This window comes from Triturus cristatus, chromosome 4_2 (assembly GCF_964204655.1).
Source record: "Triturus cristatus chromosome 4_2, aTriCri1.1, whole genome shotgun sequence".
Classification (NCBI taxonomy): Eukaryota; Metazoa; Chordata; class Amphibia; order Caudata; family Salamandridae; genus Triturus; species Triturus cristatus.
In genome coordinates, this window is record NC_140586.1 from 963028156 (window position 1) to 963052266 (window position 24111).

The 24111-nt window shown below is 46.2% G+C and overlaps 1 protein-coding gene across 2 annotated transcripts in view; it reads left to right on the top strand.

Annotated features, from left to right (window-relative positions):
• LOC146839143 (uncharacterized) overlaps nucleotides 1-24111 on the top strand; it is a 377863-nt gene that overhangs the window by 183873 nt on the left and 169879 nt on the right. The gene's annotated exons all lie outside the window — the stretch shown is intronic.

Sequence of the window (24111 nt, forward strand, 5' to 3'; positions counted from 1 at the left end):
AGGTTTCTGCGCCATTGATGTGTCATCTGAGCTCGTTTCGGTGGCACTGCGGCTTAGTTAATATTAAAGAGAATGTTGTGGTGGTCTGACCAGTCGATTGGGAGAATTTTGTTGATGCTTACTATTTCGTTTTTGACTATGATAACATCTAAGGTAGAGCCTTTGGTGTGGGTTTGTCCCTTGCAATGTTGGGTGCGATCTTTGCAGAGTAAGACTGTAATAATTTGTCCTTCTCGTTATTCCATTGGAGATTGAAGTCACCTAGGATAATGCTCTCGGAGTCAGAGAGGGAGCAGTGTGTTAGTAGGCCAGATAGTTGTTCTCCGAGTGCAGGAGTGTTTCCTGGTGGGTGGTAGATGAGATGACATTTTGTTGCTTTGTTGTCATTTCGTGTTAGGTTGGTGCTGGGTTATTCGAATGTTGGACAGGAGGAGGTTTTAGTTTCAGCTATTTTTATGCTGTTCTTATGTATGATGGCTATACCACCACCTAGATGATCTAATCTGTCCTTTTTGATGAAAGAGAAACGTGGGGGACTAGGAGGTCAAGTATCATAACGGAGGATTCATTTAACCAGGTTTCGGTGACAAACGCAATGTCAACGGCGTAGTTCAGTATGCTATCTGCCAAATTTGTGTGCATGTTTGATTGCTGATCTACAGTTTATTAGCATGCAGTGTACCTTGCAGCTGATGGTCTGGATTGGGGGTGTGTTGTGTTTTTTTGTGCTCTTATTATTTCAGACTTAATTTCTTAGGAGTAATTTACTTGCCAAAGCGTTTCACTAATTTTACACTCAAGTTTAATTAGTTTACGGTTGTCATGGTGCAGTGGGCCATTTAACTGGGAAACACGAGTGTGAGGCCAGCTAAATCCAGTTCAGATATAAAACGGAAGCTTCCACCACTGAACATTCAGGTGGCAAAATGGTGACTGATTCAGGCACTTTTGTGTCCATAGCGGTGACTGAAGAATCATTGTCAAATTCAACTAAATACTTGGTTGTCCAGAATAAGGTGGTAGAAAGAGGACTCGACAAAGCTTCAGGTGACAGTTTCGCCTATGGGAGTGCCTCAATAAATGGCTTCTATCGAATACATGATGTGACCCTTCTGACTTATAGAAACAGCAGCCTATGCATACTCATTTATGGAGTAGGGAGAGGCTAACCCATGAAGCAGCTCATGCATGAACCGTGCATGTTCCCTCTCATCACCTGAGCTTCAGAGAGTCTCCTGTCCCTATCCATGCTCATTTATGGAGTGAACAGCAAAACACACAAGATGATGGACGGAATGTTGCACAAGTATAAGAATTGGCTTGGTAGTTTGGTTTGCCCTGTTCCCATCATGCACTGGGACAGGTACAGACTAATTTGCATGTAGCCAGGTTCTGAGCTGGGATGGTGCAGTGAGCTAAAAAAACGGTGATGGATTAAAACCATGATCTCTTGACTTGGTAAGAGTATTCTGCATCATTCAGAAACTCTGTCCATCACCACCCCCTTTTTCCCAAATCGATTTTATCCACACTCAGTGTGGGAGGGTATGCTCAGACGTGAGTCCCTTGCTCATTGCACCATCAGGATTCAGGCAAGCCGGGCCGACGAAGGCTGTGATGCCAGAAACCGGTCCCCGGAAGCTTGTTTCCTTCCCAGTATAAGAATTGGCTTGGTAGTTTGGTTTGCCCTGTTCCCATCATGCACTGGGACAGGTACAGACTAATTTGCATGTAGCCAGGTTCTGAGCTGGGATGGTGCAGTGAGCTAAAAAACGGTGATGGATTAAAACCATGATCTCTTGACTTGGTAAGAGTATTCTGCATCATTCAGAAATTCTGTCCATCACCACCCCCTTTTTCCCAAATCGATTTTATCCACACTCAGTGTGGGAGGGTATGCTCAGACATGAGTCCCTTGCTCATTGCACCATCAGGATTCAGGCAAGCCGGGCCGACGAAGGCTGTGATGCCAGAAACCGGCCCCCGGAAGCTTGTTTCCTTCCCAGTATAAGAATTGGCTTGGTAGTTTGGTTTGCCCTGTTCCCATCATGCACTGGGACAGGTACAGACTAATTTGCATGTAGCCAGGTTCTGAGCTGGGATGGTGCAGTGAGCTAAAAAACGGTGATGGATTAAAACCATGATCTCTTGACTTGGTAAGAGTATTCTGCATCATTCAGAAACTCTGTCCATCACCACCCCCTTTTTCCCAAATCGATTTTATCCACACTCAGTGTGGTCGGGTATGCTCAGACGTGAGTCCCTTGCTCATTGCACCATCAGGATTCAGGCAAGCCGGGCCGACGAAGGCTGTGATGCCAGAAACCGGTTCCCGGAAGCTTGTTTCCTTCCCAGTATAAGAATTGGCTTGGTAGTTTGGTTTGCCCTGTTCCCATCATGCACTGGGACAGGTACAGACTAATTTGCATGTAGCCAGGTTCTGAGCTGGGACGGTGCAGTGAGCTAAAAAACGGTGATGGATTAAAACCATGATCTCTTGACTTGGTAAGAGTATTCTGCATCATTCAGAAACTCTGTCCATCACCACCCCCTTTTTCCCAAATCGATTTTATCCACACTCAGTGTGGGAGGGTATGCTCAGACGTGAGTCCCTTGCTCATTGCACCATCAGGATTCAGGCAAGCCGGGCCGACGAAGGCTGTGATGCCAGAAACCGGTCCCCGGAAGCTTGTTTCCTTCCCAGTATAAGAATTGGCTTGGTAGTTTGGTTTGCCCTGTTCCCATCATGCACTGGGACAGGTACAGACTAATTTGCATGTAGCCAGGTTCTGAGCTGGGATGGTGCAGTGAGCTAAAAAACGGTGATGGATTAAAACCATGATCTCTTGACTTGGTAAGAGTATTCTGCATCATTCAGAAACTCTGTCCATCACCACCCCCTTTTTCCCAAATCCATTTATGGAGTGAGGCGAGCAGTTCAGACCTATGTATGAACCGTACATGTTCCCTCTTCTCACCCGAAGCTTCAGAGAGTCTCTGTCCCTATCCATGCTCATTTATGGAGTGAGGTGAGGCACCCCATGCAGCAGCTCAGACCTATGCATGAATCGTGCATGTTCCCTCTTATCATCTGAAGCTTCAGAGAGTCTCCTGTCCCTAGCCATACTCATTTATGGAGTGGGGTGAGGCACCCCATGCAGCAGCTCATACCTATGCATGAACCGTGCATGTTCCCTCTTATCACCTAAAGCTTCAGAGAGTCTTCTGTCCCTATCATGCTCATTTATGGAGTGAGGCGAGGCACCCCATGTAGCAGCTCAGACCTATGCATGAACCGTGCATGTTCCCTCATCACCTCAAGCTTCAGAGAGTCTTTTGTCCCCATCCAGGCTCATTTATGGAGTGAGGCGAGGCACCCCATGCAGCAGCACAGACCTATGCATGAACCGTGCATGTTCCCTCTTCTCACCTGAAGCTTCAGAGAGTCTCCTGTCCCCATCCAGGCTCATTTATGAAGTGAGGCGAGGCACCCCACGCAGCAGCTCAGACCTATGCATGAACTGTGCATGTTCCCTCTTATCACCTGAAGCTTCAGAGAGTCTCCTGTCCCCATCCATGCTCATTTATGGAGTGAGGCGAGGCACCCCATGCAGCAGCTCAGACCTGTTTTGAATTAAAGGGAGATATATTGATCCTTCCATACTTTCTTTTTGATTGTTTCCACAACAGTTCACAGGGTGCTCGAGTTTTCCAAGTGCTCGGTCTCAATCTCCAAATCTCTCATCCAGTTAGTGCAATAAGAGCATTGGTTTTCATGGGATCTGGGACATGTCATGTCACTTGACATGACGTCAAACCTGTGCGACAGGTTAGTGAGGGATTCACTGTCTGCTCAGCCATAAATAGATCAGTTTCAGTTTCGTTTCCAAGCATACTGAGTTTAAGCTTTTCTAACATTAATAATTGACAGCATTATCAGGAGGAGTAGAGAGATAACTTTGCTACCTCCGAAGCGGTCGCTAATTTGACAAAATCAACTCTATCTCCATTGCCTGATGAATGTCTGTTAGCCTAGACATCTGGATAAATGCAGGACCTTTGAACGGTTAAAGCAGCAAAGTTTCTTTGCCCGGTTTCGCTTCCGGTTCATGTAAAACTTTAAAAGCAAATCATTTCCTGAGGACTCTGATCTTTCTTTTGATTGGGGTGCCAAGTGACCTCACGAGGTTTGGAGTTGACAGGTGGCCAAGCCAAAGTCTCCATATCTTCCTTCTTAACAGTTTTCACACTTTTGTCTGTCCCGCTAATTAAATGGTTAATGGAGACAAAGATCTTGGTCTTGTAAGGTCAAGCGCTGTATCTTCTAGTTCCATCTTTCTATCTATGTATGACATGTGTACCTCTTATTTCTAGTTTTCTGCTGGGACCTCATTAAAGGAAGATTATACAGAGAGGAGAACTTCAGACAACCACAGAGTTGCAATCTCTAGTTCACTGACTGAGGCCGATGGGAGACGTTCCCTGCAGCCTTTCCTAGTCTCAGTGATTGGAGGTTCTTGGACACAGCGTTGCCTCATCCTACACCCTGCTCGTCCCGTCCATCATCCACTCCAAAAAAAGCCGCCACCGGTCTCAACAATGCTGGTGCAAGAAATTAACTTTTTTAAATTCAGAGGCAATTTCACCTGAATGTAACGACTGATTCTGTTGACTTTTGTTCACTACTGCAAGGGCTTCCAGAAACCCAGGGGAGACCCTTGCTTTAGGAAGTAAACATCCACCAGGGGGCAGAGGAGAGAGGGAGGATCCTTTCTCTGTAGAAGGTGAAGTTGAGAGATTCCTCCTGGGTTACTAATCAGATTTTCATTTGAATGAAATATCCTTGGGCTCCCTGTCAACCTAAATGTGTTTTTTAGGGTTCTCTCCATGCTAAACACATTGTGAGCAGCTATAAATCATTAGAGAGGCAAGGGAGGGACGATAGCCCAGGAATCCTTTAATGTAAATAAGAAGACGCTTCACTCCGTCTCTTACCACATCCTGCATCTTCATTTGAATGGAGCAGGTGGGAGTGTCTTGTGCACCTTCTGTAAAAGAAGAGGTTTCTACTCTTAACTGAATTACTCTGCACCATAACCCTGGGTGGGAGCTTTGAGGTGGCTCTTTGACCAGATGATTAACATGTTTGGCAACAAACTTCCTAATGGAATTTAGATTTAGGACGGGGAGACTGACCGGAGCCCTCCGTCACCATCCGGCAACAATTTATCATTAGTGTTTAAACAGCCCCCCTCCCCCTCACCCTCCCCATATAACATCTACAAACTCTCCCTGACCCCAAAAGGCAGCGAGATAAAGAGGTCAAAGCTTGCATTTCTAAACAATAAGAGAACATAAAATAGCAATAAAATGTTAGTCAGGGACAGTTAATACTAGTTAAAAAAAGGAAAAGTGTGATTTTTATTTAAGATACGATTTAACACAGCGCCCTCTGCAGTCATTCAATGTGATTCGACTCTCCAGGTTTGAACAAATTACATACTGCATTTAACCATTTGTGTTGGTTGTTAAATGACCCCTATTCGATAAAAAAGAAAACATTGGATTGTTCATAAATGCAGACACTAGGATCCAGATTGACAAAACTCTCACACAACGCACCACAGCACCAAAAAATGCTGTGCTGCGTGTGAGGGAAAGAGCAGGAAATGGCCATATCTACAGAGATATAAAACTCTTGTCCCCGCTCCCCAGCGCGCAATCCGGCAGCCGTGTGCCACACACACACCTTTGCACCATAGTGCACGGGTGTCTGCGTGAGTCTAGCAAAGGGTTTGTACTGGAAGTGAAGAACCAGAACCTTATGGGCCTGGCGGCGCAGGGAACGCCTGATATCTCCGGGGTTCTCCTGCTTAGCTGCACAGAGACACGGGACACTCTGTTCGGCGTAAGAGATCAGATTTATTAGCTGCAGCTAGCACAGTTATCCCAGAAGGACACAAGGTAGGTTCTCAGGAGACTGCCACTTCGCTCCGTGGTGCACAATCTTTTATAGTACATTGGTGACATATACATTAACTAAGAACACACCTAAAACATACAGAGAGAGCCAGTAAGAAAAGTCAGAAAACAGAACAGAACCGATAGGAAAAGTTGGAAAACAGAAGTGTCATGTAACTCGGAGAAACCTCTCCTCCAACTGTGTTTGTCACCCCTCCCCTCAAGTTAATGTATTAATGGATTTGTAACTGACTCGCAGATGGCGAAACACCTTTGTGTGTTTTAGAGGACAGTTGTGAAACGAGAGAATACGAGCAGAGGACAGCGAAGGCCAGACGATAAGATAAAGTCAGAAAAGAATAGTCTGAACCAACAGATAGTTGAGACAGGGATTAAGGAAACCAGACGGGGATTAGTGTACTCGGCCAGTCCCTGACACCAGCTTCGTAAACAGAGGCAGAAGGCTTATTTCAACACGATGTTGCAGAAAGAGCAGAAATGCAGAAATGACTTCGTTCGCCGTGCTGCCTGAGTGAGGGCAACACAAAATGGCGGGGGAGCACAAAATGGCAGGTCGACACGATCGAAAATCGAATTTCCTCAGACCCTCCTTTTGCCAGAACTCAGGCAAGGTACATAGACTCACGTTAATCTGAGTCAATGTCGATGGCCATGAGGTCATCGAGTTGTTGCTGTAGCATCATTTTAATATTCTCTGTTCTTTGTGATTTGGGTTTAGGAATACACATGATAGCACAAAGGTCTCAGATAGCGGGGCCACAGTGCATACAAAGGCAACAAGAGAATACGATGGCTAAAACTACTCCAAGGAACGTTAATATTTTCCAACCCCATTTGGACAGTAGTCCCCAAAACCATGCCAATACTGACCAATCTCCTTCGTCCTGATGAATCGACTCGGAGATTATATGTAACTTAGAGATGGCTTGGTATACTGTCGGAGCGGTATCAGGTATGAAAATACAGCAACTTGACCCGATCAATTTACATACTCCACCGCGATCTGCAAGAATAAAGTCTAAGGCAACTCGGTTCTGTAATGTCATAAGACGATTCGCCTGTAGTTCTGCCGTGATATTACTCAAAACTACTACAGTGATGTCTATGGTGGTTTCTACGACACGAACCAGTTGTCTTATATTCCTGCTATTGGCCATAGGACCCCAAAAAGGAAGAAATCCTTTGAGGAAATCTCCTCCCTCTTGTCCTGCTGTGTCTTTTGAGTCAATAATCCCTCTGCCATACCTGTTCCGATGATGATTTGCAGAAGTAGTATATGTAGGGGGAAGAAGAAAAGCTATATAACAAGTACCAGAAAAACCAGTCGGCAACCACGTGTAAGCCCTATCGTGGCAGATAAAATACGTGCCCTGAGATGGTACTAACGGCGGTGAATTCTGAGACGAGAAGATGTATGTATGGGAACAGCTATTTCTGTGTTCTGTGTCAGCAGATCGGTCATTTATCTGTAGACAGAAATTGCCCTGATGAGGTATAGTCCATATTGGTGGTGACTTTCCTTGTTTAACCTTCTCACTAAGGCTAGTGATATAATGCGTGACGTTCCAACTGGTATATGCGTTTCTTTCATCAATAGAAATTTTACTATTTTCCATGATTTTAGCCATAGCCACCATACCCTTTATCAATGAACTATGGCTGAAATCTGGACCACCAATATATGAGCTAACGGGTCACCTAAATTTGCTTTGATAAGCATTAGAGAATATGACGAAGTAAGCCCAAGCGGAACCCTCATAGGAGAATGGAAGAACCAAATACGGCATTCCTTTTTCTGTAGTATGTGGCATAAGTCCACATACCCAACAGTTGGTTATATTTATCACTAATTGGTGTTGATGCAATAATTGAATGAATGAATTATTATAATATTCAGTTCTTCGGACGAATTCATGTTGAGGAAGTGTATGAAAGAGATGTGGAGAAACAGTAGAAGAAGATAAAGAGATAGAAGAAGGGACAACTTTTTGCTGCATAGCATGTACAATCCAACCTATACACGCCAAAAGAATACACAATAATATAAAAACACATAAAACAATACCACAATGACTGTACATTAATTTACCCTGTTTCTTCTTAGTTTCATTCTTTCTCTCTCTTTCACCTAAAGTAGCTTCCATCTTTCTAAATGGATGCTCACGGCAGTCTTCCTCAATCACTTAAGTCACGATTGTCTGCCGTCCTATGACACTGCAAGTCCTGCAGGCCTATTGCCACTACTCAGGTCGCAACTAAGACTCCCACAGTGACCCTGCAACCAGGATAGAAAGCTACATAGGGGAGAGAATCTTAAGTGTTCTTTAATCTGGGTCTTAGATTATAACGTTCTTTATCAGGTGTAGTTTGGTCTCGGAACAATGTTTTTGAATCTGTGGTATTTAAACGATGATGTAGTGGTATCGCTTCCTGGAGAATGTCGTCGTCCTCTTTCTCTGACAGTGTTCCATTCAGACGTGCATCGCTAAATGGTACAAATCGTGTAGCCTTCTCGTTTTCAGAGTCTCTGATACCCTTACGCACCCATTGATCAAAGGGTAGAGGCAAAGGCACTTTCTTACAATGCACGCCGTGAATCCAGTTTTTCTTTCCTTCGACTTTCACCGCTGTTCTCGTGGTCAAGAGGACCAACCGAGGTTCCCTCCACCTGGGCTCCAAATTCCTCGTTCTTTGGAAATTCTTTATGCAGACCCAGTCACCTGGCTGGATGGTATGTCCTGGGTCTGTGGAAGCCTCCGGCAAAGCACTTTGAACCTGTTGATGGAGAACATGCAATTTAGTCGTCAGGTCATGCTAGTAATCAACCAACATTGGATATGGCAAGTCTGAGTATTTCTTAGGGCGAGGGACTCCCCATATGTTAGCTGGGCACCCAAAAACCACCTCGTAAGGGCTAAGCCCCAAACAAGAGTGTACTGCTGTTCTGGTGGATAGTAGAGCTAGTGGTAGTGCATCGGGCCAATTTAGTCCTGTACTAGCCTGCACCTTTGCAAGCTTAAGTTTTAAAGTACCATTGTAGCATTCTACTAAACCCGCTGATTGTGGATGGTTTGCCGCATGGAACTTTTGTTTTATGCCAAGTCCTGCACAAACTTTTTGCATAACCTGGTCCACAAATTCGCTCCCATTGTCACTCCAGACAATGCGCGGCAAGCCAAACCTGGGGAAGAATTCTTTTAGTAGAACTTTGGCTGTTGATAAAGCTGTGTTATCTTTTAGAGGATAGGCTTCTATCCATCTTGAAAAGGCACAAACTACCACCAGAACATATTTGAGGTTGTTACGCCTTTCCATATGAATGTAATCAATTTGGAATACTTCAAATGGATAGGTTGGAGGAGCAAAGTGACCTGCCGGAGTTGGAGTTCCCTTTCCTGGATTATACATCAGACAGAGAATACAATGTTTTACTACATTGTCCGCGCACTTCGGGATTCCCTTGTTTTGCCACACTGGAGCCAAAAGCTTGCATATGCCTTTCGCACTTAGGTGAGCTGGACCATGCGCCATAGTGACTACTGGTAGCACATAAGCATCTGGTAACAGCCAACGTTGGTGCTCAGACAATTCAACCCAACATTCCATCTCATCCAACATTCCCGTACTTTCTTTCCACTTTCTCAATTCTTTCTCTGTAGCCTCTTCCTGAATCGCTTTCACGCTTTCTACTGTATCCTCATATATTCCTCTCTCTCTGACCCAATTCGCAGGACCTGCAACATACATTCGACTCGTAGCATCTTTCGCTGTCTTTTTCGCTACCTCATCTGCAAATGCATTCCCTCGGCTGACATCATCTGTAATCTTTTTGTGTGCACTACACTTCACAATGGCTATCTGATCAGGCAAAGTAAGTGACTCAAGAAGGTCAGTCACCAACTGGCCATGTTGTATTTTAGTGCCATGTGAGGTAAGGAATCCCCTTTCCTTCCATAAGCGCCCAAAATTGAACGCCACACCAAACGGCTGTCAGTGTACACGTTCACTCTCTTCCCTTTTGATAACACACACGCTCTTGTTAAAGCTATTAGCTCTGCTGCTTGAGCTGAATTGTGTCTGATACGTGCTGTTTCTACAATTGTTTGCAAAGTAGTGACTGCATAAGCTGATACTGTCTCTCCATTAGGAAGCTTGAAACAAGAACCATCCACCCATAGAATTCCATCAGTTTTTTTTAGTGGTGTATCTTTCAAGTCAATCCTTCCTTTCGTCTCTTCCTCAGTACGGAGGAAACAATCATGCTGTTCTTGAACACCATTCTCTTCTGGTCGAGGCAACAATGTAGCTGGATTTAAAGTGTAACATCGTTTTATGTGTACGTGACTAGCCAATAGCGTCAGCTCATATCCAGACAAACGAGCACTAGTTAGGTGTTGTGTTTTCGTTCTATTTAATAAGGTATCCACTGCATGTGGCACCATAACAATAAGAGTATTATCTAACACCACTCCAGCAGACTGTCGAATAGAAATTGCTGCTGCTGCTGTTGCTCTAAGACAACTAGGCAATGCTTTAGCTACTGGATCTAGCTTAGCTGTGAAATAAGCACATGGCCGCTGTTTATCTCCAAAACGCTGCGTTAAGACTGACAACGCACAACCCTCTCTCTCATGGACATAGAGTGTGAAAGGCTTACTATAATCGGGAGTACCTAACACAGGAGCAGAGCATAAGGCAGTACGTAAGTCAGTGAAACTCTTCTGACATTCGTCAGTCCATGGAAGAGGCTGAGGCGTATCTTTCAAAGTGAGTGCTAATAGAGGTTTGGCCATCAAGGAGAAGTTTGGTATCCATTGCCTACAATAAGAAGGAATGCCCAGAAAGGCACGTACCTCCCTTTGTGTGGATGGAACAGACATCTGCACAATCGCTTGGATTCGCTCTGGGGTTAATCGCCTTCCCTCCTTTGACAAGAGATGGCCCAAATAGGTAACCTCTCGACGAATATATTGTAATTTGGAAGGTGAAACCTTGTGATTTAGTTCAAACAGGTGTCGCAACAGTGCAACAGTTACATCTTTACAGATGTCCTCTGAATCAGCAGCGATTAACAAGTCGTCCATGTACCGTATAAGAGCAGCACCAGACGGCCAATGAAAAGTATCAAGATGACATTTTAAAGCTTGACTGTAGATAGAGGGACTCTCACAATAGCCCTGAGGTGCGCGCTTGAACTGGAAGCTTCGACCTCCAAGAGAGAAGCCGAAAATATCTCTACTCTCTTCTGCAATAGGAATACTAAAGAAGGCATTATTTAGATCGATAACAGCAAACCAAGTCGCTGTGGAAGGTATCATCGTCAACAGAGCAGTGATATCTGGGACAACAGGAAATTGTGGTACAACAATTTTGTTTACCTCTCGAAGATCAATTACAAAACGGTACAGAGGTTGAGAAGGATCAGTGCGTTTAAGAACAGGAAGAATAGGACTGTTACATATGTTTCCTCTCGTTTCTTCAACTACACCCTTCTGAATCAAATCATGAATGATTTCCAAAAGCGCTTTTTCACCTTCACTAGAGATTCTATACCGAGGAATACGTGGTAATTCAGCATTAGGTTTGAGAGTGACAACATACGGTGGAATCTCAAGGCAACCCACATCGTTCGGACCTGTAGCCCAAAGCGTTGCAGGAAGAGAGAGAAATTCTGGTGGGAACTGGTCTTTAGATAAATATATTGGAGAAGTTAGTTTCTGTCCTAAAGTGAGATGTACACCAGAAGGAGAACAATATATTGTAGCATACATTCTTTTCAACAAGTCCAAACCCAACAGATTTTCACAACAACCATTCATCAACAGAAGTGGAGATTCTAGATCATAAGGGCCAATTGAAATAGGCAAAGGGCTAGAGACCAGATTACGAACTGGGGCGCCAGAAAATCCTACAGATACATTCGTTAAGCCAGACAAAGGTGCCCCAGGGAGTTTAGAATGAATGATAGAACTTCTCATCGCACCAGTATCTAAAAGGAATGGCTCTGAAACACCCATTGTAGTGACATCAACATAAGGTCCATTCTGATCTACTGGAATCGACACAACTCCCTTACTCTGTCCATGGCTGTCCTAGTTAGCATGAAGACTTTCATTCTCGCCTTCAATATAATGGTCTTCATTGTAATATTGTGTAGATCTAACATTTTGCTGATCAAAGTAATTCACAGAATTAGGTGGAGGAAGGGAACGCTGTTCTTGAGTCAACACACCTCGACCTCTACCTCTGTTTGCTGACTGGAGGCCACCACGACCTCGTGGAGCAGATGGTACTCCATTGCACTGCAATAAAACCGGACAACTATTCTTAAAGTGACCTTCCTCTTTACAATTGGCACATTGATTAGGACCTAACAAAGGTCGCGGAACATACGGTTCAGGCTTTTGATACAACCTTTGAAACTGCGGAGGCTGTTGAAACTGAGGCTGAACATAACGAGGAGGATAAGCCTGTTGCAAGAGAACCTTCGTTTTTAATTCTTTCGTCTTTTTCTCTTGCTTTTCTTTTTCTTTTTCTTCTTTATCTCTATTCTCATAATATTGTGCAGTAGCCAATATCTGGGCAGAAGAAGAAACAGCCCATGAACTTTCGGAGTCTTTTAATTTATGTGACAGCTCGGAAAGCAAATTATACACAAATTTATCTACAAATAATCGCTGTCCACCCTCTGTAGCCATATCTTGACCACTGTGATCGATAAATGTCTCCTCAAAACGAGTGAAGAAGTCGGAGACACTCTCATCTTTCTTTTGTTTACATGCTGCCAGTTTATCCCAATTTACTCTCAAGGCAGGCATCATCGTTTTCATTAATGTAATGATTCTGCCGGGGAGTTCCGTAATCAAAACATCGGGTTTGGCACCACCCACTTGTGCTGCATCTGCGGCAGTTATAGCATTCCAATCACCACCCAATTCTTGAACATGATCCTTTTTACGAATCTTAGCCCATAACGCTTGTGGAACTACATTTCCCATCAACATATCAATATCAGCTAGAGTCATGAGGCAAGCATCAACAGTTTGTGACAGTTCTTTATAATAACCCGTAGGGTTTTTATGAGGATCCTGTAGAGACTGTTTTAGTGCTAAAACTTCAGATCTCTTCCAAGGGACATGTACCCATATACGTTGGAAGTGAGCAGGAACAGCTGGATTAGCACCCTGGGCTGCAACCGCTTCCTTCCATACTGGAGGAACCTCTCTCATAGGATAATTTTTTAGTGTCAGTCTAACCGAAGGATCAGAATCAAGGAAAGTCTGAGAGGAAAATAAAGTTCTAAAGGTAACAAGTGTCTTTACAGCTTTCTCAACCTTAGAACCTACAATAAGACCTTTATCAAAGTCAGCTTGAACATCTAGCAAGCCTTGTGGAACCAAATTCAAATTCATATCCTCCCATTCTTTCGCAAGAATATCACACATTACATTAAAAACATATCTTTGCGTAGGCGCATTCAATTGTGAAAAGGTAGACATAATGTCAGACACAGTATATTGCGGACCCCTCTCGATCCATTTGCGTGCGAGGGAGTCTAATTTTTCTCGTTCTTCAGAAGCTGGAAACTGACTACGAGACTGTCTTCGAGCAAAAGCCGGGGACACATTTATTGCCTCAAAGAAAGGAGATAAAATACCAGTAACAGTGTCTGTGAGTCGCTTACGCACAGACGGAGAATTGGACATAAGGATGGGGGACAAGGTATTTGGCGAACTAACAGAAGGAGAACCAGCAATTGCAGGAGGAGCAGAAGGCGTAAGAGATCGAACTTCAGAAGATGAGGACAAAGAAGTCGAAGGCAAAGCTGGTAGGGGCGGTAATACTGGAAGGGGCAAATTCAGAAGAGCCGGAGCAGGCGGAGGTACCGCTGGCGGCTGAACAGGCTGTAACAACGGGGGTGCATTGGCACCTTGTACATAGGGCGGAATCAATCTCAATAAATGCGACATCAGGGGATCTTCTTCTAGGTCTTTCTTTTTATCGGGTCGGGAAACAGGCAATACTGGATAGCATTTATCTATCGCCATACGATGCTGTCTTTCTGAAATTTCCATCGCATTATTAATTTCGTCATCTTTGAATTGTTGGGCAGCCTGTATAATCGTCATACCCTGTGCTTTCCTATCTCTTTTAGCTTGCTTAATTTCTCTCTGTTTGGCTTCCTTACGCCAAAGGCGGAAAGAGTCGAACATTGCCGGCCGGGCTTTTCTTTTAAATAACGCTGTTTCCAAATTGTCTAGAACATCAGTCTCGAAACTACCATTTTCTGGCCATTTTAAAACACCATCTTTCTTAGTGTATTGGGTCCATACCTTGTTAAAAGCAATGGGGCCAACACCATGTTTAGAATAGAGCTCATAAGTGGGAGTTCCAACCGAAGGAATCAGACAAGAATCCTCAAGTCGGGAATCCCTATTACAACCAAAGCAACAAAGTTTTCCAAACTTAGTCAGACCAGGCATCTCGTGATGTCTCCGGATTGTTCACAAACTTCAAGGGGGTAAATTTCAATATTTACACAGCACAAATGCACTTACCCCTCGGCTTCGGCTATTGCAATAGTTGAATCTAAGAAACCAAAGGAACAAAACAAAGAACCAAAGTTGTGGGAGCGACCCACCAAATACTTAACTAAGGACGTCTTCTTACGCCAACAGAGGCCCGTCTATCGTCTCGCCTTACCATACATCACCAAAAGAAGGGCCAAGGCAGGGCGGCAGTCAGGGCAGCAGTCGTCAGTAGCCGTCAGGAAGGAGTAACCACGCTGCAAAAGAGCTTCGGACCACTTCAACATACAGGGGTTGCTTGACGTGGCTCGCGATTCCTCCAGAATTTTATTGCGGGGTTCCTCACGACCTTCAGGCAGAACCACTACCACTGAAGCCGCCCCACGTTGGGTGCCAGTTGAAGAACCAGAACCTTATGGGCGTGGCAGCGTAGGGTGCGCCTGATATCTCCGGGTTCTCCTGCTTAGCTGCACAGAGACACGGGACACTCTGTTCGGCGTAAGAGATCAGATTTATTAGCTGCAGCTAGCACAGTTATCCCAGAAGTACACAAGGTAGGTTCTCAGGAGACTGCCACTTCACTCCGTGGCGCACAATCTTTTATAGTACATAGGTGACATATACATTAACTAAGAACACACCTAAAACATACAGAGAGAGCCAGTAAGAAAAGTCAGAAAACAGAACAGAACCAATAAGAAAAGTTGGAAAACAGAAGTGTCATGTAACTCGGAGAAACCTCTCCTCCAACTGTGTTTGTCACCCCTCCCCTCAAGTTAATGTATTAATGGATTTGTAACTGACTCGCAGATGGCGAGACACCTTTGTGTGTTTTAGAGGACAGTTGTGAAACGAGAGAATACGAGCAGAGGACAGCGTAGGCCAGACGATAAGATAAAGTCAGAAAAGAATAGTGTGAACCAACAGATAGTTGAGACAGGGATTAAGGAAACCAGACGGGGATTAGTGTACTCGGCCAGTCCCTGACACCAGCTTCGTAAACAGAGGCAGAAGGCTTATTTCGACACGATGTTGCAGAAAGAGCAGAAATGCAGAAATGACTTCGTTCGCCATGCTGCCTGAGTGAGGGCAACACAAAATGGCGGCGGAGCACAAAATGGCGGGTCGACACGATCACGATCGAAAATCGAATTTCCTCAGAAGGCGACCTTTACAGCACAAAATACTATCCTTAGACTAACTTTGAGACATTTTCCACATTGGGTGTGTGCCGCACAGTGCAGCACACAGAGTGGAAAGCATTAGGCAAAATCAAAGCATTCCTCCTTTTAAATGCATGCTTTAAAGCAGCGTTATTTTCGGGGGGAATCCACCACTGTCTGCTATTGTGAGTAGATATGGTTTTGCGTCAACAAGCACTTGTGGTTGCATGGGAACGTCCGTGTACAAACTCTTGGCTCAGAGAAACACAAAGCAGCGCTTTTTGCATCGTTGTGTTACTTTTAAGGAACTTTCCAGTGCAAAAGAAACAAAAAGTCAGTTAAACTCTAAAACTCTGCACCGTCCAAATTGACAGCCACTAACACAGATCACTTTAAATGTTCGAAGCTTAAAAATCGAAGTGGAAGAACGAGACAAGAGGCTGATACAAATAGCCCCATAGAACTGCTCACACGCTACTAGGACACCAGCAGGCAACCAGCCTCCAAACACCAGCATGCCTCTTATGACTGTCTTTTGGCCAGAGGCCTTCATCTTCACCCCTTGCACCACTCTCAGGAGCACAGGGACTAGAAGGCATCAAATCTATTCAAGCCTAAGAGGTCGCAGAGTGTGGAGAAAGACGAGCAGACGCAGGCTGTGCCCATAAACACTTCTCCACTGGATGCCATTCATTCTTACCTAGGTGTAAAGCTGCCAGGTCTTAGCTCCCTCGACACGAACATGGCAGATGTCCACTTCTCACACTGTTTTGGCAGATGTCTACTTCCTATGCTGTGTTGGCAGAGGTTCACTTCCCACACTGTGTCGGCACAGAGGTCCACTTTCCATGCTGTGCCGACAGAGGTCAACGTCCCATGCTGTGTTAGCAGAAGTCCACTTCTCAGCTATTTCGGCAAATATCTACTTCTCACGCTGTGTCGTCAGATGTCCACTTCTCACACTGTGTCATCAGAGGTCCACTTCTCACGCTGTGTTGGCAGAGATCCACTTCTCTTGCTCTATCAGCAGAGGCCCACTTCCCACACTGTCGACAGAGGTCCACTTCCCACATTGTGTTGGCAGAGGTCCACTTCTCACGCTGTGTTGGCAGAGGTCCACTTCCCACACTGTGTCGACAGAGGTCCACTTCTCACGTTGTACCAGCAGAGGCCCACTTCCCACACTGTGTTGGCAGAGGTCCACTTCTCACGCTGTGTCGGCAGAGGACCACTTCCCACACTGTGTTGGCAGAGGTCCACTTCCAATGCAGTGTTGGCAGAGGTCCACTTCCCACACTGTGTCCGCAGAAGTCCATTTCTCACGCTGTGTTGGCAGAGGTCCACTTCCAATGCTGTGTTGGCAGAGGTTCACTTCCCACACTGTGTCCGCAGAAGACCATTTCTCACGCTGTGTTGGCAGAGGTCCACTTCTCATGCTGCACCAGCAGAGGCCCACTTCCCACACTGTCGACAGAGGTCCGCTTTCCACATCGTGTTGGCAGAGGTCCACTTCCCACGCTGTGTTGGCAGAGGTCCACTTCCTACAATGTGTCCGCAGAAGTCCATTTCTCACGCTGTGTTGGCAGAAGTCCACTTCCCACACTGTGTCCGCAGGAGTCCATTTCTCACGCTGTGTTGGCAGAGGTCCACTTCTCACGCTGTGTTGGCAGAGGTCCACTTCACACACTGTGTTGGAAGAGGTCCACTTCCAATGTTGTGTTGGCAGAGGTCCACTTCTCATGCTGTATCAGCAGAGGCCCACTTCCCACACTGTCGACAGAGGTCCACTTCCCACATCGTGTTGGCAGAGGTCCACTTCTCACACTGTGTTGGCAGAGGTCCACTTCCCACACTGTGTTGGCAGAGGTCTACTTCCAATGCTGTGTTGGCAGAGGTCCACTTCCCACACTGTGGTGGCAGAGGTCCACTTCCAATGCTGTGTTGGCAGAGGTCCACTTCCCACACTGTGTCGACAGAGGTCCACTTCCCACACCGTGTCGACAGAGGTCCACTTCTAATGCTGTGTCAGCAGAGGTCCACTTCCCACACTGTGTCGACAGAGGTCCACTTCCCACACCGTGTCAACAGAGGTCCACTTCTAATGCTGTGTCAGCAGAGGTCCACTTCCCACAATGTGTCGACAGACGGCCACTTCCTACGATGTGTCAGCAGAGTCCACTTCCCACTCTGTCGACAGTCCATTTCCCACGTTGTAGTGACAGAAGACCACTTCCCATGCCCACAGCTTTGAATCCCTCTCCACTCGTTCCATTGACTCGACCACAGTTCTTCCTTTGACCTTCAAGCCAGATACACCTTCACTCTGGAGTCTCGCTACCATGCCTCTCTCCTGTAACCACTGCCTGCAAAGATGCCCTCCCACCAGCACCCTCTGCCGTCAAAGATGCAAACCTGGCAGCTACCTCTCCTCTCAAAGATACCCACCCGTTAGTAATGCTAACTTCAAAGATACCCACCTGCCAGCAACCGCTGCCCTCAAAGATGCACAACAACAATATCCGCTGCCCTCCACAATGCCCTTCCACCAGCTACGAATATATTAATTTACAATGCAGATTTTACTCAGCAATACAATCACAATGCGGTCGTTACAATGACGACATTGTTACCACGCAATACCATTACTATGCCAATCATTACATCGACTTGCAGTAGATGGCGCTGTAACATCAGAAATGTATAATTTACTAACCCAACTCCAGCCTACGTAACTTTAGGGAAGGTGTTGGAATAGTAAACTATACTATTCTTTATGTTAGAGCGCCATCTACTGCAAGTCGATGTAATGACTTGCGTAGTAATGGCACTGCGTGGTAACAACGCTCCTGTGGCGCAGAGAGGTGAGTCTGTGCTCAGCCGAGTGTGACCAGCTCCTGTGGTACAGAGAGGTGAGTCTGAGCTCTGCGAAGTGTGACCAGCTCCTGTTCTGCATAGATTGGTGACTCTGTGTCCAGGCAAGTGTGACCGTTACCTGTGGCACAGAGACATGATTATGTGCTCAGCCATGTTTGACCACCTCTTGTGGTCCAGAAGAGGTGAGATTGTGTTCAGCCGAGTATGACCAGCTCCTACGGTACAGAGAGGTGAGTATGAGCTCAGCCAAGTGTTACCAGCTCCTGTGGTGCATGGATTGATGAGTCTGTGCCCAGCCGAGTGAGACCAGCTACTGTGATATAGAGAGGTGAATCTGTGCTAACCCAGTGTAACTAGCTCCTGTGATACAGAGAGGTAAATCTGTTCGCTGCCAAGTGTGACCGGCTTCTGTGGCACAGAGAGTCGAATCCGTGTTCAGCCGAGTGTGGCCAGCTCCTGTGGCACAGAGTTGAATCTGTGCTCAGCCATATGTGACCAGCACCTGTTGTACAAAGAGGTGAGTCTGTGCACAGCCAAGTGTGACCCGCTCATGTGGTACAGAGAGGTGAGTCTGTGCTCGGCTGAGTGTCACTAGCTCCTGTGGTACAGACATTGGTGAATCTGTGGTCATGCAAGTATGAATAGCTCCTGTGGCACAGAGAGGTGAGTTTGTGCACAGCCGAGTGTGACCAGCTCCTGTAGCACAGAGAGATGAGTCTGTGCTCAATCGTGTGACCAGCTCCTGTGGCACAAAGATTGGTGAATCTGTGCTCATGCAAGTGTGAACAGCTCCTGTAGCACAGAGAGGGTGTGTGCTCAGCCGAGTGTGACCAGCTCCTGTGGCACAGAAAGGTGAGTCTGTGCTCAGCAGAGCGTAACCAGCTCCTGCGGTACAGAGAGTCCAATCTGTGGGTATGCAAGTGCGAACAGCTCCTGTGGTACAGAGAGGTGAGTCTGTGCTCAACCAAGTATTTCCAGTGTCACATTGCCCATAGAGACATTGTTGTTTTCTCTACGTTAGCATGAGCACACTACAGCTTGCCTGCTGCTTTGCACACGTTACTACACAACTTTATTTTTGCAATCATTTCCATGGCTGTTTTCACATGAGAACTCATTGCTGTGTTCACTCTCTGCACGTTCCCGAGATTTTGACTGAACATTGTGAGCAAGGTCGACCAATAATGCCCCTTGTTATTTTGTCCTGGCCAGGCCTTAGCCCTTAGAAAAAAACATACCGATGCAGCTGTTGTTTGGACAACGTACTTTGGTCTTATTAGAATACACGAATAGGTAGCACAGTGCACACACTTGGAGAGAGACCTTTCCAGGGAGAAGAGCGAGACATCACTTATGATGTAGATGTACAATCTGTAGGCTGTGGTATGGGTTCTGCTGACTTAGCCCAGAGATCTTCTAATATATAATAATACTGCTTGGTAGCAAGGGGAGGGAGGTTAGGCTCTATTGTCCTTTCATGATGACATCTCCCTTCATGATATATGGACGAGCTGCTATGCTGACTGTATTTGTATTATGCATTTTTCTGCTTGTTGTGGCATATATATTGCATGTTTGGGCATGTTAATTGAAATAAATACTTTAAACTTTTTCGTGTCTCTGTCAGATTTTATTGTGGACAAGTACAAGAGTGTGAGTGAAAGGGTGTGTCTTGTTACCGCGATTCCTGAAAGACCTGGGAGTGTTGTATTCTGGGGGGTCTAATCATTTGTTTCTCACTGAGTGAGTAGGAGAGCAAGTGAGACACTATAGCTAGTCGGTCCTGGGCTCATGGGTACTAAGGTGTTGGGATGACTCAGTCCCTGTACACCAAAGTCCTATAGTCCTGCGCATAGTTCTGTGTTTGTGCAGAATCCCTGCAACATAGTCCCACCACCGTCTGGTCTGGTACTTATTCACGAGGGCCCTGAGTAGCGATTGTGCTTGTCCACAATACCCTCTCACCGGTCTTCGGATACGTCCGTGGTCGAAGGCCTTAGCCTCCTATATTGGTATATTTATAGGTTTTTCAAGCTTGAATTTTGAAAGGTTTCTTTGACCCATTTTATGCGCTGCAGATCTGTTGATTGCTTTCTTTATAAATATTTGCATATGGCTGGGTTCAAACTGGAACGGCATGGTGAGCAAAAAAAACGATGGATTAAGGCCCAGATCTCTGTACTGGGGTGAATGTATGACATTGTTCTGCATTCTGTCCATCAATTGTTGTTTTTGCATTTGTCACCCCGAGTGGGAAGGGTATGCCCAGACGTGGGTCCCTTGCTCTCCATGCCACTGGAAATCAAGCAAGCCTGGCTGAAGACGGCTGAAATGCCAGAAACCGGTCCTAGGATGCTTGTTTCCAGTCCAGGGAGGACCTGGCTTGGCAGTTGGGGCTGGACTGTTCCCATGGGGCACAGGGTCAAGACTGATTTGCATATGGCTGGGTTCAAACTGGAATGGCATGGTGAGCAAAAAAACGATGGATTTAGGCCCAGATCTCTGTACTGGGGTGAATGTATGACATTTTTCTGCATTCTGTCCATCAATTGTTGTTTTTGCATTTGTCACCCCGAGTGGGAAGGGTATGCCCAGACGTGGGTCCCTTGCTCTCCATGCCACTGGAAATCAAGCAAGCCTGGCTGAAGACGGCTGAAATGCCAGAAACCGGTCCTAGGATGCTTGTTTCCAGTCCAGGGAGGACCTGGCTTGGCAGTTCGGGCTGGACTCTTCCAATGGGGCACAGGGTCAAGACTGATTTGCATATGGCTGGGTTCAAACTGGAACGGCATGGTGAGCAAAAAAACGATGGATTTAGGCCCAGATCTCTATACTGGGGTGAATGTATGACATTGTTCTGCATTCTGTCCATCAATTGTTGTTTTTGCATTGTTTATAAATATGGCACAACCGATCGCTATTGTGGTACCTTACCGCTCGGCGGTTACAGCACACTTAACTCAACACTGAGTCCATAATGCAGGAGCTAGCTTTATTTTCTAGTCTAGGTGGACCCGGCTTACCGCTTCAAGGTTTTCTATTCTTGGTTTACATTTCCCGCAGCGGATGAGAATGATAATTTGTTTCATGAATATATGAGAGCGGCAGCTCCAGCGGCTTATCGTCCTTATGCATTAATTGAAGTTCCGTTGAAGTCCGAGGAGCATACTATTTGGTTTAATGGTACCCTGCCTCACCTTCTCACTTTTGTTTGTATGGGCCCCTTATCTGTTGATGGGGCCACTTGACTGGTTTTGGCTGGTTTTACATCACATCCCAATTATCTCACTGTTACTGTCACAGAGCTATGTCTGTTATATACACAGTTGCTTCGTACTCATAGAAGTGTCATACAGTTTATGCCCCGTGCACTTCAAGTGGCTCTGGCTGGAGCTATTCCTCCACCCCCGGGACACAGTGATGTCATGTTTAACTCGGTGATGGGCAAACGCCCTCATAATCATGATGACTTGCCGTTTTGGATTCCACAAAAACTTGAGCAGCTTGAGGCAGTTTTCCCCCATACAACTACTGCTGAGAAACACAGAATCCTTACAGCGAGTTTACGAAGTGGTCTGGTTCCCTCTTCAGCTGACTGCACCACCTGGGGGATGGCGTTTGCTTCAGTGTATATGCTGTGCTTTGGCACCCCTTCCATGAGCGTTCTTCATAGCATTCTGAAAAAGGTACAAGATGAACACGGCTCTGGTCCAGCCCTGGATTTGGCGATGAAATTGGTGGGAATGTTCCCTATTGTCTCCGATATGATTCTGGGCAAGATTAAAGGTGAGGCAGTTTGCTCACAAGTACATCAACGTCTAGTGGCGATGGTGGAAGTGGATCAACAGTAATAGTTGTAGGAGAGTAGGATCTGCTTCACATGGGTACCCCCACTTTTTGCTGGTGTTTCACTGTTTTTCGACTTTAGTCTGGCTGGGACCCTGCTAATCAGGGCCCCAGCCTAGCTGCCTCCTCTCTAAAATGATTCCATGTACTTTAGGTACAGTTCAGATTGGATCTGAGGTGCCCTTATAAGTTCCTAGTATATGGTATACTATGTAGCCAGGGCATAGGTACTCCAGAGGCCTACCAGGGGCTAAAGCATGAATTATGCCACCCCTAGAAAGCCACCCAAAATGACACCAAAGGTCTGCTACTGCAGCCTAGGTAAGGTGGTGCATGCACCCCTTACTGTGATATAGGTTACCTATATCACTATATATATATATACACACATATAAACCTATAAGTCACTCCTATGGCAGGCTTTATCAATCCTGAAGGCAGAGTGCTTGGTTCTTATGTGAGAGGGTGCCCCTGCATGAGCAGAGCCCCTCTGCAGTGTTCGGAGACCCTTCTCTGATGCTGTTTGTGGTGCAGCCTGACCATATACTCTTAAGTGCATTATAACCAAACTGTAAATGCTAACTTTGGACTGGCTGCACAGAAACATGTTGTGTTTGGTGTCACACACCTTGGAATCATACCTCCACACCAGTAACTGGTGTGGGAGTATGATCCCACCCTTCTAGAGCATGACATGGCAGCACTGGTATACCCGGTAGATACTCAATAGAGCCCTGGCATCACAAAATGGATGCTGCAGCCACTGACACGGGTCTGGCCTCCTGCTGCTGATCGAAACTCTGGCAGGGAAAGCCTGGACAATAGGTTTCCTGTCACAGGGAGGTGTAACCACCTCCCAGAGAGGCATATGTGTATTGGAACTGGGTGGGAGCACTCCCTGAGTGCTTTGAAGTCCTGCACTGGGGGCACATTTGGTGTCCCTGTGCATAGTCCAGCTCAAACCGGTTCAGGGGCTTCCAGCCCCTGCTCTGGCACAAAACTGAACAAAGGAAATGGGTGTAGCCACCCCTCCTTCCAAACCCTCCCATAGGTGGTTCCCAAGAGTATGTCCTACCCCCTACCTTAGTATAAGTATGGGACCCCTGTCCTTAGGACTTTAGATTACCCTGGATGAAACTCTGAAGCTGAATCTTGGACCTTCGACGCTCTGCTCAAGACCAGAGGACTGAAGAAATCTCCCTTGGGGTCAAGGAGTGACTACCCTGCTTGACAGGCCCCAACGAAGCAATTTGCCGGTCTGCATCATCGAAGCTCCTGCCAAACTCCAAAGTATTTGCAGCCCAAGAAGAGGACTTCTAAACATCTCAGAGGCCGACCCGAGTCCCCAGCAAAGCTGAGACCCACAGCCCTCGTGAGTAGCGTGGAACCGGAACTCCTGGTCACCGTGCATTTCTGCAAGTGCATTCACTTCTCGACATTTCTTGAAGTCATGCTTGGGCTGACTTGTAGCCCCCACCTCAAGCACTGAATCCACCGAAGATAGTCGGCCTGCTCACTCCGAGTGATCCATTGACCGCCATTTTGTGTTTCGTCTCAAGGTCCCTTCGCAATCACTGGTCATTTGACTGGTGGGTCCCTGAGGGGGTAACTTTGCATTTCCTTGGGCTTTTCTGGTTGCTCCAGACGTGCCCTGACTCCTAACCAAGTGATGAGTCCCACATACCTTGCTGGTCTGCACCGAAGCAACTTTCATGGCT